At 44.6% G+C, this 13,696-nt stretch overlaps 1 protein-coding gene across 2 annotated transcripts in view; it reads left to right on the top strand.

The window, feature by feature from the left end:
- LOC114645293 (uncharacterized) overlaps nucleotides 1–13,696 on the top strand; it is a 180,093-nt gene that overhangs the window by 54,872 nt on the left and 111,525 nt on the right. The window lies entirely within an intron of this gene.

The raw sequence follows: 13,696 nt of genomic DNA, 5'->3' as shown, positions 1-13,696 counted from the left end.
TTGTGATAGAACTAGGTTGTTTTTTGTACCAGTCATTGTGCCAACTAAACTTCCAAATAATCTGCCTTATAAATTAATATTAAACAAGGAAATAAAGTACAATGCATATCACAGCAGTACAATTCCCGGTATGTACTGTATACTTAGGTGTACTTAAGATGACCTGAAGTTGTTTAACACCATATGTAGCCAGTACAAGTACATTCACAATGGAATTCTTACACACAGGCAGTCTCATTAAATAAAGACAAGTTGTGCTAGATACAGATTACAGTATACCTTATATAAAGTGCAAAAGGCAAATCTCAAAAGCACAAAGATAATTAATATTGCAAGTCATAGGAAAAGCAATGCAGGAACAAGACAACACCACTTGCAAAAATAACGCAGGTAGGGTATGGGTTTGCATAGTAACCTGCAATATGGTAGATGAGCATACAAACATGAGTCAATATATTGTCATGTTCATGTCAGATAGCTAGTATGTTCACCAAGTATACCTTTTTTGGGTAAAGGATGTTGTTCAATCAGGTGATGTGTTTCAGAAGGCAGGGTGAATTAAGAACACACAAGGAGGGTGGTGAATCTGGTGATCTTCTACCGTAGAAATGGCAAGGTTATTATTATTAATGAAAACTATAACTGAAATGACTAAAACCCATTTCTTTAATCAAAACTAAAATTAAACTAAAGTCTGAATGAAAAATAAAATTTAAACTAAAATTAGAATTGTAAGAGCAAGTGTGTAATCGATGAGTCTGGTTTGTGGAGTCAATTAAATTGAAAGAATTTAACAAATTTTAAAAGTTTACAAAGAAAAGTTTAAATGTCATAGTTTTGCAGGGACTTTGTTTCTGGTTATAATTTTGTCTATTTTGTTTTATTTAAAAAATTTTATGTAAAGCATTTTGTTAATTTTATTTCTGTAACTATTAGAAGTGGAAATAGTACTAAATAAATTAGTGAAGTGAAAGAATTACTACAGAGACAAAAATGTACTTAAGTAAAAGCAAAAATATCTTATATGAAAACTACTCAAGTAAAAGTAGGCTCAGAAAAAAAATTCTCAAGTAAAAGTGCAATTAAGTTATTTTAAAAAAGAATAGTCTAATTAGAAAATATATCAAAATATCCATACTGTACATTTTAAAGTGTAAGCAGAATATACATAGCAATACAATATATATAGGGGCCCACCATCAGTTGTTAAGTAGTGTTGATCTGTGATATTCACCAAAGTGTTTTTTGCCGTGAAAGTACTATTTTTTCCAATTACTTTGTTCACCGAACATTTTCTTGGAAATTTTATGTGTGACTAACATAAACAAACATTTTTGTTCCAGTGCCCCATGATGCTTTGTGAGGCTAGTATGACATGACAGAGTTGTAAAAGGCATGCACAGAACTTTCACAAATGCGTACTGTAAAATCATTGCCAATCTACTTTGGGCACGTGTAATATCACAACCCAATTAGTACTCCAGCCTTCCATCCAGCATTCCTTAAAAAAAAACTTGCAGTGTTTTCATTTGAGAAGTATGTTAGCTGGCCATAATGAGAATGTTATGAGTTCTGCCACTGATTACATAATACTAATCCCTGTAGCTGCAGCTACCATCCAAAACGAGCCTTAAAGGAAAGAGAAAGAAAATACATGCAACACTATGAAATAATAACAATAACAAAAGATTATTACTGTTTACAAGGAGTTCCTACATTCATCATGGAAGACTAAAGTGCAAAGCATTTCCATAGAGATTGGAAACAAAATAAGATGTTTCAGCTGCGCCCCACCTTCAAACAATAGAATAAGCCAGCCTCATGCTGCTGCCTTATCACTCTGCTAATGTGTGCCCCAAGATTGGAACTCTGTGAAAGTCATGATATATATTTTTTGCTTGTTGCTAGTTTGTGGCCATTTGTTGTATTTTGTTTGTGGTTTTTGTTCTGTCTGCATCTTTTGTTGTTTGATGCACGGTGGCACAGTGGTTAGCACTGATGCCTTACAGTTCAGGTCACATTTTTGGTCACAATAATTGGTCCAACATAGTTGGCAGATGCCCACAGGAATAAGTAAAAACAAGTAGACGGGCGTTACAGGAGTTATCTGGAGATAAGCAGAACTACTTACTGTATATTTTGTCAATAGTTTTGAAATTTGTCTTTAGACAAATACAGAATTTGTGTTGTCCATATAATGTTGAAAGTTTCTTTGTTTCATATGACCATTTCTGTGTTGTATGCACTCATCCTTTCTATTCTCAGTGTGGAATTTTTTTGCTGTAGCCTTGCTTAAATGGTGAAACCAAAAATTTTTCAAGCACACAAAATTACCAATGCACATAACACTTGTTTAGGAAATGATGTATGTGTTAAATGCCCTTCACATGTTTTAAGCACTGAAGAGGAACATCCTTTTAAATATGATCTAACCTGTTATTGTAGCTTACCCTTTTGATCAACTGGGCACTGCATAATTTGCAGCAATATCAGTTTCTGCACATTTTATCAGTTTTTCTGCATAATTGTTTTTAACATGTGTTCTGTATGTGAATCACCCTGCTAGTTTTAAAAGCAACTTGCTCCTACATGTTTTTGTAAATTTAAGGAAGAGTTTGCATGAAATTTTTTTTTTTTTTTAAATTGGCTACTGTGAACTGCATGAAGTTAGTCAATCAACTGTACTTTGTAACCAGCCTTGAAAATGTATTGAAGTAAGATCATTACAAAATGAATATACTGTTAAAAGAGTAAACACATTTGTATTTAAAAGTACTTGAAAAAGAACAATTCCCTAAAAATCTACTCAAGTATAATAACAAAACTAAATTTGTTACTCCCTGCAGTGGGCTGGCGCCCTGCCCAGGGTTTGTTTCCTGCCTTGCGTCCTATGTTGGCTGGGATTGGCTCCAGTAGACCCCCGTGACCCTGTAGTTATGATATAGCGGGTTGGATAATGGATGGATGGATGGAAATTTGTTACTTTCCACAATTGTAAATTGTTTATTAATTGTCTTGTTTGTTAATTTAACTGCTTATCATAAAGTTCTCTAGCTGTTGTTTATTATTTTTCATCCTCTTTTCTTGTTTTTGTAAATATACTTTATTTTATATTTTTTGTTTCCTTTTTATGTCGAGCAAAGCATTTTGAGAGGGTTTCCTCCCTAATGCTACACATGTTCAGAAAATGGGCTTCTACTAGAAGTCTAATTTGAGCTAGATTTCCTAGTTTATGACTTTTGGCTTTGTTTTGTGGTTCCATCGTTTGGTTTTGCTGACATAGTTTATGTAATTGTGAATTACTTTTGGCTTTGATAATTTAGTATTTAGTTTGATATTTTGTATTATTTGACTATTTAATCACATATTGTTTTTAATTTGTGAATTATTTTTTAATTTGTTTCTTTTGACACCTCTTTATACTCTTTTATTTTGTTAGATTTTCTTATTTAATGTAATAAAATAAATTAAATATAAAGGTTTTGTTTATTTAGACCAAAGATTTTAGTTGTTCCCCTCTCCCTTTCTGTGATTATTTTTAACCCTCAGGCCTTTATGAATTTTGAAGAGCTTGAGGCTTTATTGATGTATTCGGCAGTATTTGCGGACATCTTCAACCAGTTTTTGGATATGTATACAGTTCCTGTCTGATTCAAGTCCTCCACTATAATTTTAGTAGCAAAAAATCAAAGATCGCAGACTTGAATGACTCTAGACCAGTACCTTTAACCTCTGTAGTAATGAAGACCTTTGAGTGCCTTATTTTAACTTTCCTCAAGAAAGTTTCAGTGTTCATACTGATTCAACCAGAATGTAAATGATGCAGTAAATTTGGGTTTAAGCTAAGTTCAACCTTCCAAGTTCATTCTGCCACTGAATTACAGACTTTCTCACAGATTGGAAACAATATTTGCTGTTGGACAAATATAAGTCTGACCCATTAACACTTACTACTGATGAACCACAGGGTTGTGTCCTTTACCCACTACTCTAAGCATTATATATGAATGACTGTACTTCTCGTGACAAATCTGTAAAACTCCATAAATTTATAGATGATATCACAATAATATACCTTGTTTCAAACAGTGATGAGTCAATATACAGACAAGAGGTGGAACATCTGACAGGGTGGTGCAGTCTTAATAATCTGGACCTTAATATTCAAAAAACTCAGGAGACGATCATAGATTTCAGGAAACAGCAATCTTCTCACTGATCACTTGCTACAAATGGCTCATCCACTTGGAAACTTAAGTTTCTGGGCCCTATGATGTCATGTAACCTTCATTGGGATGAAAATATTACATAGATTATCATGAAAGCCCATCAGAAAATGTTCTTTTCAATTCAATTTTCCCTAAGCAATTTTGGTCGTATTCTACACAGCCATCATAAAATCCATTCTGACTTCCTCTATAACTGTCTGGTTTGGTGCTGCCTTTGCCTGGGCTAAGGTAAATCTGCAGGGCATCAAAGAGCATGTGGAAAGAGCATAGGCTGTAACTTACCACCCATTTAAGTCCTGTTTGAGTCTAGGGTAAGGAAGCATGCTGCAAAGATGATTGCTGATCCGACTCAACTAGGACACCACCGACAATTAAAACTTCACTCTTGCAAATATCTCTGTGTGGTGAAACCTTAAACAACACATCATCTAAACAGGCAGTCTCCCTCTGTCATTACCTTACAATGGCCTCCCAGCCAAGAAAGGTACCCATATATATATATAGCTGGGATGGCTGTCCACTCATCTCCATTATAAAGGCTTACTGGACAGGTAAGGAGCCATTCACCCCAGCCATATATGTGTGTGTGTACTTGTGTGTAATATATATATATATATATATATATATATATATATATATATATATATATATATATATATATATATATATATATATATACATATACGGTACATATTGTCACAAAACGAGTCTGAGACAGAAAAAGGTTTGGGGCAGCCACCCATATAATCTCAAATCCTTGGCTGCAAAGTTGTATTGATCAAAACGATAGCACTGAAGTGCATACAATCAAATCCAAGATCAGACTGAGGAATAAGGACAAAGGGCAGGGTTTTAAAGGGGAAGACAGGAAGTGAGGTCATAAGGATCAGGGATGTGTTCATTCTCCATTGGTTCGTGCCCGGACGTGATGTCAGAGGAGCCGGAGCAAGTAAGGACTCCTTCCATTGGCTCGGTCCCGGAAATGATGTCACGAGAGTCAGGTGGAATCTCCCGGGAATCGTCTGCAGGCAAGAAAGAAAAAGAGTCAGTGCACTCTGCCACCTCCCGGCATCTCTCAGAACTGCCGTCACTCAAGCCCTTTAGCTGCCTCCCATGCGCACGTGTGTGACAAGGCCCTCCCCTCAGCTCAGATCCGTCGGGTCGGGCGACCCTAACCGAGAGGTCGTGAACTCGGGAAAGAGCATCAGCGGTGGTATGGAGAGAGCCTCGGCGATGAACGAGCGAAAACTTATATGGCTGTAGGTCAAGAAACCACCTGGTGACCCGTGGATTCGACTCCTTGTGCAGGGCCATCCACTGTAGGGGTGCATGGTCTGTGACAAGGGTGAATTCCCGGCCCAACAGGTAGTACCTCAGCTGAGTAATTGCCCACTTGATCGCCAAGGCTTCCCTTTCCACCGCTGTATACCTGGTCTCCCGGTCTAACAGTTTCTGGCTCAGGTACATGATGGGTTGCTCCTCACCATCGACGCTTTGGCTCAGCACTGCTCCTAAGCCTGTGTCCGAAGCGTCCGTCTGGAGGATGAAAGGCAAAGAAAAGTTAGGTGCCATCAAAATAGGTGCGGATGTAAGGGCCTGTTTTAAGTCACTAAATGCAGCGCCTGTCTTCTCAGTCCATACCACAATGTTCGGGGCCCTCTTCCTTGTTAAATCAGTCAACGGCGCCGCTCTCTCTGAGAACCGGGGTACAAACCGGCGGTAGTACCCTGCTAACCCGAGAAAGGCTTGGACCTGCCGCTTGGTTCGCGGACGGGGCCATTTCAAAATGGCGTCTACCTTGGAGCACTGTGGCCTTACAGTACCCCGACCCACCAGGTAGCCTAAATACTTGGCTTCGGTTAATCCGAAGAAACATTTCTTGGGATTAATCCTGAGCCCGGCCTCACCGTGTCCGCAATACCGCTTGGACATGCTGTAGGTGTTCCTTCCATGTGCTGGAATAGATGACCACATCATCCAGGTAGGCAGCACTGTATGAGTTATGTGGCCGGAGCACTTTGTCCACCAGACGCTGGAAGATTGCAGGGGCCCCGTGTAACCCAAATGTCTGCTATGGGTACTAAACGCCGTTTTATCCTTAGCGGAGTCCGTTAAAGGAACCTGCCAGTACCCTTTCGTCATGTCAAGTGTGGTCAAATATCAAGCCTGCCCAAGTCTCTCAAGGAGGTCGTCCACTCGTGGCATTGGATAGGCATCAAATTGGGAGACTTGATTAAGCCGACGGAAGTCATTACAAAACCTCCAACTCCCGTCAGGCTTACCGACTCAACACAATGGGACTGGACCAGGGGCTATAACTTTCCTCAATCACTCCTAGTTCCAGCATGCGCTTGATCTCAAGCTCCACTTCAGCCCTTTTTGCCTCGGGAAGACGATACGGGCGTTCTCGGACAATAACCCCGGGCTCTGTCACAATGTTATGCTCAACCAGAGAGGTCCGTCCGGGGTTCTCACTGACTACCTCCTGAACGGCCCGGATGACTGTTTCCAGCTCCTGCCGTTGTCGGGGACTCAAGTCTGCCCCAAAGTTAAGGCTGTGGGTGTGAGCGAAGAGTGAGCGGGGCTAGCCGGAGGAGGGATCGGGATCCCTGTCCTTCCACGGTTTCAGCAGATTCACATGATAAACCCGCTCTTTTGGTCTACGATTCGTTTGACTCACCAAATAGTCGACCAGTCCCTTCCTCTCCTTAACTTCATAGGGGCCTTGCCAATGGGCAAGCAACTTCGAGTGGGAAGCAGGCACTAGGACCATGACTCGATCTCCCGGGCGGAACTCCCGGAGAGACGTGCTGCGGTTATAATAACTGGCCTGTGCTGTTTGAGCCTCCTCCACGTGACTTTTAAGGAGGGGCCATATCTTTCCAAATCTATCGCGTAACTGCGCGATATACTCTAATATGTTTGTAGAGGGAAGAGCCTCTTCTTCTCATCCTTCTTTTAAAATATCCAATATGCCCCGGGGTTGTCGCCCATACAGTAATTCAAAAGGGGAGAACCCCGTGGAGGCTTGAGGGACTTCCCGATAGGCAAAAAGGACGAGGGGGAGGAGCTGATCCCAGTTCCGTCCATCCTCGCTGACCACCTTACGTAGCATCTGTTTGAGAGTCTGATTGAACCTCTCCACTAAACCGTCGCTTTGAGGATGGTACACCGCGGTCTTTAAATGCTTTATTCTCAGTAACTTGGCAGTCTCCTTGAACGTCTCTGAGGTGAAAGGTGTCCCCTGGTCTATCGACTTCCTTGGGGACACCCACGCGCAAAAAGACCCCTAGTAATTCCCGTGCGATTGCTTTAGAAGTGGCTGAGCGCAAAGGAACAGCTTCGGGGTATTTCGTAGCATAATCCACGAGGACTAATATGTATTTGTGTCCTCGGGCTGAGGGCTCTAGAGGTCCGACTATATCGACCCCAATTCTCTGGAAGGGAACATCAATCAGGGGAATGGGAATGAGAGGAGCACGGTCCTTTCTTGGAATTTGTCGCAATTGACACTCCGGACAGGAAGCACAAAAACGACGAACCTCCTCATTGACTCCCAGCCAGTAGAAACGGAGCTTAATCCACTCCAGGGTTTTTTCGGTGCCCAAGTGGCCACCTAGGAGATGGGCGTGTGCTAACTCACAGACCTGCCGCTGGAAGGTCCGTGGAATTAACAGTTGCTTTCTCTCCTGCCCGTCATGCAATGCTACACGATATAGAAGGTCGTTTTCCAACACAAAGTGAGGACCCTGTGGCATGGACTGGTTTGTGCGTTGGCCGTTAACAAGGACTACTGCATTTTTTGCAAATTTCAGGGAGTCGTCACTCCATTGCCCCCTTTTAAAGAAAGCCGGTGTCTCTCTAAATTGAAAGCGTAAAAAGGAGAGAGGGTCGGCGCCGACCTCAAGGGGCGTGGTTTCCTCCCGCTCTGCCGCGGCACTGGTGGATGATGTTTTGGCACGCGACGGCCCGGGAGTTGCCACGTCACTCAGGCCGACTGCTTCATCTCTCTCTGCCGGCTGATTACACGGCGTGGAGGCAGCTTGAGACGGCTCGTCCCCGTCTATAACTAGGCCCAAGTTACCCCAGGAGTGGTATGTGACTCACCGCTGTTTATTTTAGACCAGTCCCACCCTAGTATCACCGGGTGTGGAGGCTCAGGATGGACAGCCACGGTTAACTTCCGAACTGAACCTCCGTAGCTGATGACACAAACGGCGATCCTGTACCAGCGGATGTCTCCGTGGACACAGGTTATACCAGTCTTATATTTTAACCACTGTTGCGGTAGCACAAATCGGCAGGCAACAATGGACATGTTGCTGCCGGTATCTAGTAGTACAGATGTTTTATACCCGTTAACGATCACCTCGTCTGTATGCGGGACCGCCAACGGGTTTGTCAGAGCACACCAACCCCTCCTCCCCCTCCACCTGCATTCCACCTTATTCCTAAGCTGTTTGTGCGCCCGCGGCGTCAGGGACGTCGGTGCAAGCTCTGGGTTTGTCAGAGTGAGGCTAGGGTTTGGGACGTACTCCAGTTGAGGTCGGCGCAGGGGCGACTCAGCCCTCCCAGGTCGGGAGGCCCCCCTTTGTTGTTCCACGAGCTCTATGAGCCCGGCCATATTTATGAATTCTCTACCCCAAACCGGGTGGGTGAAGCGCTGGGGTAGTGAGTTTAGAAGCAGGTAGTATGCGACCTGCTCATGCATTTGGTAGGGCGTGTTTTCGTGTGGCCGTAGCCACAACCCTACTTTTGTCCATAGGCTCAAGGCCTGTTGAGGGGTCGGCCTCTCTGGGTCAAACCGCCAGGCTTTCACTCTGTTCACCTGCCAGTCTGGGGCACCCCTAGGTGGAAATCGGGGCTCTGGCCTTACAGGGAGGCGGGCACTCTCTCCCGAGAGAGCACAAGCAGCCCTCTTTGCCTCCTGCTTCCGAAGCAGCCCAATTCTGTGAGCCCCTCCCGCACACTCCCCGGACTGCCTAGGTTGCCTAATGGAGCCTGCCGGAGGCAGAGCCTGCACCGGGTCACCCTGAGCCACGGGACACTCTCCCCGCCTGGAAACTCGGTCCTGGTATGCTCCCACCTGGATGTGTTGCAGGTCCTGTCCCCTTCTCTTCCAGTACTTTTCCATCCTGCTGACTACGACACTGTCACAAAACGATTCTGAGACAGAAAAAGGTTTGGGGCAGCCACCCATATAATCTCAAATCCTTGGCTGCAAAGTTGTATTGATCAAAGGGCAGGGTTTTAAAGGGGAAGACAGGAAGTGAGGTCATAAGGATCAGGGATGTGTTCATTCTCCATTGGTTCGTGCCCGGACGTGATGTCAGAGGAGCCGGAGCCAGTAAGGACTCCTTCCATTGGCTCGGTCCCAGAAATGATGTCACGAGAGTCAAGTGGAATCTCCCGGGAATGGTCTGCAGGCAAGAAAGAAAAAGAGTCAGTGCACTCTGCCACCTCCCGGCATCTCTCAGAACTGCCGTCACTCAAGCCCTTTAGCTGCCTCCCATGCGCACGTGTGTGACAAGATATATATATATATATATATATTGTGAGGGATTGCCGGCCGTATATCCCGGCCAACACCCCCAGGCCGCCAGGTGGAGCCCTCCCTGCAGCATGGAGGTGCCCCGAAGATCAGCAGGGAATCCTGGACAATGCAGTTTTTATCCACAGCCCTGCTGGATACCATGGCGGCTGCTAGAGGACGCTGCAGGGAGGCCCAGAGACTCTTATGTGCCCTATAACCCGTAAGTGCGTCTTAGTCACAGCGACCTAGGGAATGACATACTTCCGGAATGAAAAAGAAGACTTTTGGATCTGACCCGGAAGTGCTAAGAAGTCACATGGACAGGGGTTCAGGAGCACTTCTGGGTCACGAACTATATACAGGACTGTGGGAGATCCCAGGGTTGAGCCGAGCTGGGTGGAAGGGTGGCAACGCGTCTGGGAGAGTGGAGGATTGATTGTTTATTGTTGTGATTATTTATATGAGTATTGTGGAGAAGAGTTTGCTTTGTGCACTTTATTATTGTCCGAATAAATTCATATTGGACTTTTACCTGGTGTCTGGCGTGGTATCTGAGGGTTCAAGGCAGCAATAGCGCCCCTATCTGTCACTATATGTATATATATATATATATATATATATATATAATATATTGTGGCACGCGGCTGGGGGTGGTACGCCCAAGAGGACCGGAGGACGGCTTGTGCCTCCTCCAGACCATGAGGGGGTGACCACCCTGGTTATGTTGGGGACCACAGGTGCAGGGCTTGGAAGCCCAATCCTGTAGGGGCCCATGGTCATCGCCAGGGGGCGGCCCGGTGCCTAGAGAGCCCTGGACCTCAGCACTTCCGCCACTCCAGGAAGTGCTGGGGGGAAGAGGAGCAGGGACACCCGGAGTGCTTCCGGGGATACAGCCGGCACTTCCGCCACACTGGGGCGTGTCGGTGGAAGATTGCCGGAGCACACCTGGAGCACATCCGGGGGACAATAAAAGGGGCCGCCTCCCTTCATTCAGGGCTGGAGTCAGGTGGAAGAGGACAAGGTTTGAGCGGAGAGAGAAGGAGGCGCTCTGAAGGCATACTGTGGTTTTGGCCTGAAGTAGGATGATTGGTGCTGTGGCACTGGGGTTTGTGCATCTTCATTGACTTGTAAATATTGTAAATAAACGTGTTTTGGGTGACAAAATGATGTCCGTCTGTCTGTGTCCGGGCTATTTCCCACAATAGATACATATACATATACATACTGTGGAGACTGGCTCGGACACAGACAGGCAGACACGCTCATGTCACCCAACACACGTTTATTTACATTATTTACATTGGGGTCTTTGGGGTTTGTGAGCACGATATGGACACAACACAATGCCTTCTCTCTCTTCAGGCCACCTCCTTGCCGTCCTCCTGACATCATCTTTCTTCCTCCCGACTCTTGTCAATGACTGGAGGGAGGCGGCCCCTTTTATACACACCCGGATGTGCTCCAGGTGCTCCCCGGCAATCTTCCACCGGCACTCCCCAGTGTGGCGGAAGTGTTGGCTGTGTACCCGGAAGCACTCCGGGTGTCCCTTCTTCTCTTCCTCCCAGCACCTCCGGGTGTGGCGGAAGCGCTGGGGTCCAGGGTCCCCAAGGCATCAGGGCACCCCCTGGCGGTGGCCACGGGCCCCAACAGGGTAGAGCTTCCAAGCTCTGTACCCGTGGCCCCCAATACAACCAGGGCAGATGCCCCCTCGCGTTCTGGAGGAGGAATAAGCTCTCCTCCTGTCCTCCTGGGCAACCCGGCCGGGCGTGAACACCGTCCGGGTGCCACAATACATACATATATACATGTAAGGGTAAGTCAATCTGTTTCTAAAATGTATTGCAACTACAGTAGAGAGCACACCATGTTTCACCATAGTCCCCTTGATTTTCAATGCACTTCGTCCAGCATTCCTTCGGTTTGTTTATGTCCTTGTAAATGTTTTTGGTTGGCCTCTCAGCATGATGGTCTATGTGAAATCAATCACCTATTAAGGTATCTCGTATCTTTAAGTAGATCAAACAGATGGTATTCTGAGGGAGCAAGGTCAGGGTTATTCAGAGAATGGTCCAAGACCTCAAATCACAGATTTTGAAGTGTTTCATCAGTATGGACAGTAGTGTGTGGGCATGCATTGTGCAGTAATAAAACACCTTTTGGCAATAAGCCTTGATGTTTGCATTGAATTTAGATTGGTACATAGTATTGCACTGAAATGTCCATTGTTCACAATTGAACTCCTCTTCCTATAATGTTCCAGTACTAGCCCTTGTGAGGCCCAAAACACAATGAATATAATATTTCCAAAAGTGGGCTGACTTCTGAATTTTTCATCTTGACTGGTGATTCTGTTTCTATTTCATACTCTGGTAGTTACTCTCCAGTTGGAAGTGATGAATTCACATTTCATCTCGAGTGATTATTTTCTTTAAAAATGCAACACCTTCATTACCATAGTAGAAAAAAATATATATTTAAGGAATCTGTTTCTCTTAAATATATTTCTGTCTTGTGCATTATTTATTTTTTGTATACTATTTATGCATTATTTTTATTTTCTAATTTTAACTAGTTTTTCTTTGCATGCAATTACTTCTTTGACATCTTGTAAAGCAGTTTGAGCTACAGTATATGGTTTATAGATAGATAGATAGATAGATAGAACTATATTTATATGAAAAAAAACTGTTTTATGATGTTCAATAGAAATAAATGTTGTTGTTGCTGTTGTAGTGGTCCAATAAGTGCTGACAGGTGGTTAAACGATTGTGTTTATGTTCCTTTGTGAGCAGCTTCAGGATTTTACAAAGACTATATGGAAACTAAACTTGTTGTGGATGATGTCTCATACAGAAGCACGACTAATTTGATTATGATTTGCCACTTCATTGATAGTCAGTCACTTGTTGGTTCATCAGAACCATGGTACTACTAACTTGCTTAGTGTTGCTGTCGGTAGTGGATATATATAGATGGGCATCTCACTCCTTTGTCATGATTAAGCACTCTGCATTAGTAAATGTGGATAATTATTGAATTTTTGAATATGTAACGATGAGTATACGTGCGTGTGTGTGTTTGTATATGTATATACTGTGAAATAGATGCTTCACCAGCGCCGACCCGGACACAGACTGACACTGGAGGCACGTGTATAAATAAAAGAATTTTATTAATAAAAAGGTTTATTTTTCTTCACCTCTGAGCACGCGTCTTCCTTGTGTCCCACAGGCAGTACACAGTCCCAAGCACAACACACACCAAAACACCAATAAATTAAGGTATTATCCTCCACTCCTAGGCAGCTTCGTCCTCCTCCTCCCGAATCTGGCTCCTGAGTGGTGGTCGCTTGCTCCTTTTATTAAGCACCCAAAAGTGCTCCAGGTGCTTGATTGCTGACACCCGGCTGCACTTTCAGGTGTGATGAAACTACTGCCCAGAAGGGCCCCGCAGCTCCCGCTGCAGCACCCCCTGGCAGTGCCTGGGAACCCAACAGGGCTGCACCAAAGTCCAACTCCCATGAAACCCTGCGGGAGTCTGAGGCACCGCTGCAACCCAGGGATGCTGCCATCTAGCATCCAAGGGAAGGTATTGGGTCTCCCATACTTGCTCACCCGGAAAATATGCTGCAGGGGCGTCCCGGCCAGGCATGGGCCCCGGCCACCTGCTACAATACGTATATATATGTGCTCCCTCTGACAAAGACGATGTAGACAGGTACGAGACAAAACTTGAATCCAATACGCAGTAATGCAGGACAACATGTAATATCCACACAGACAAAATGGCGACAGTGCTGACAAACAAACAATGGTGCTCCTTCCTCTGTTTAGCTGGCTCCCTTTTAAAGTTCCCACTGCCCCTTTTTGTCCCCAGTAGCCCCTGCACCCGCTGCAGGCATCCAATCAGTGCAATACCCTGAGGGCAGCTGGGA

Source organism: Erpetoichthys calabaricus, chromosome 2 (assembly GCF_900747795.2).
Source record: "Erpetoichthys calabaricus chromosome 2, fErpCal1.3, whole genome shotgun sequence".
Classification (NCBI taxonomy): Eukaryota; Metazoa; Chordata; class Cladistia; order Polypteriformes; family Polypteridae; genus Erpetoichthys; species Erpetoichthys calabaricus.
Note: the sequence above shows the minus strand (reverse complement) of the source record. Positions and strands in the feature narration are given on the sequence as shown.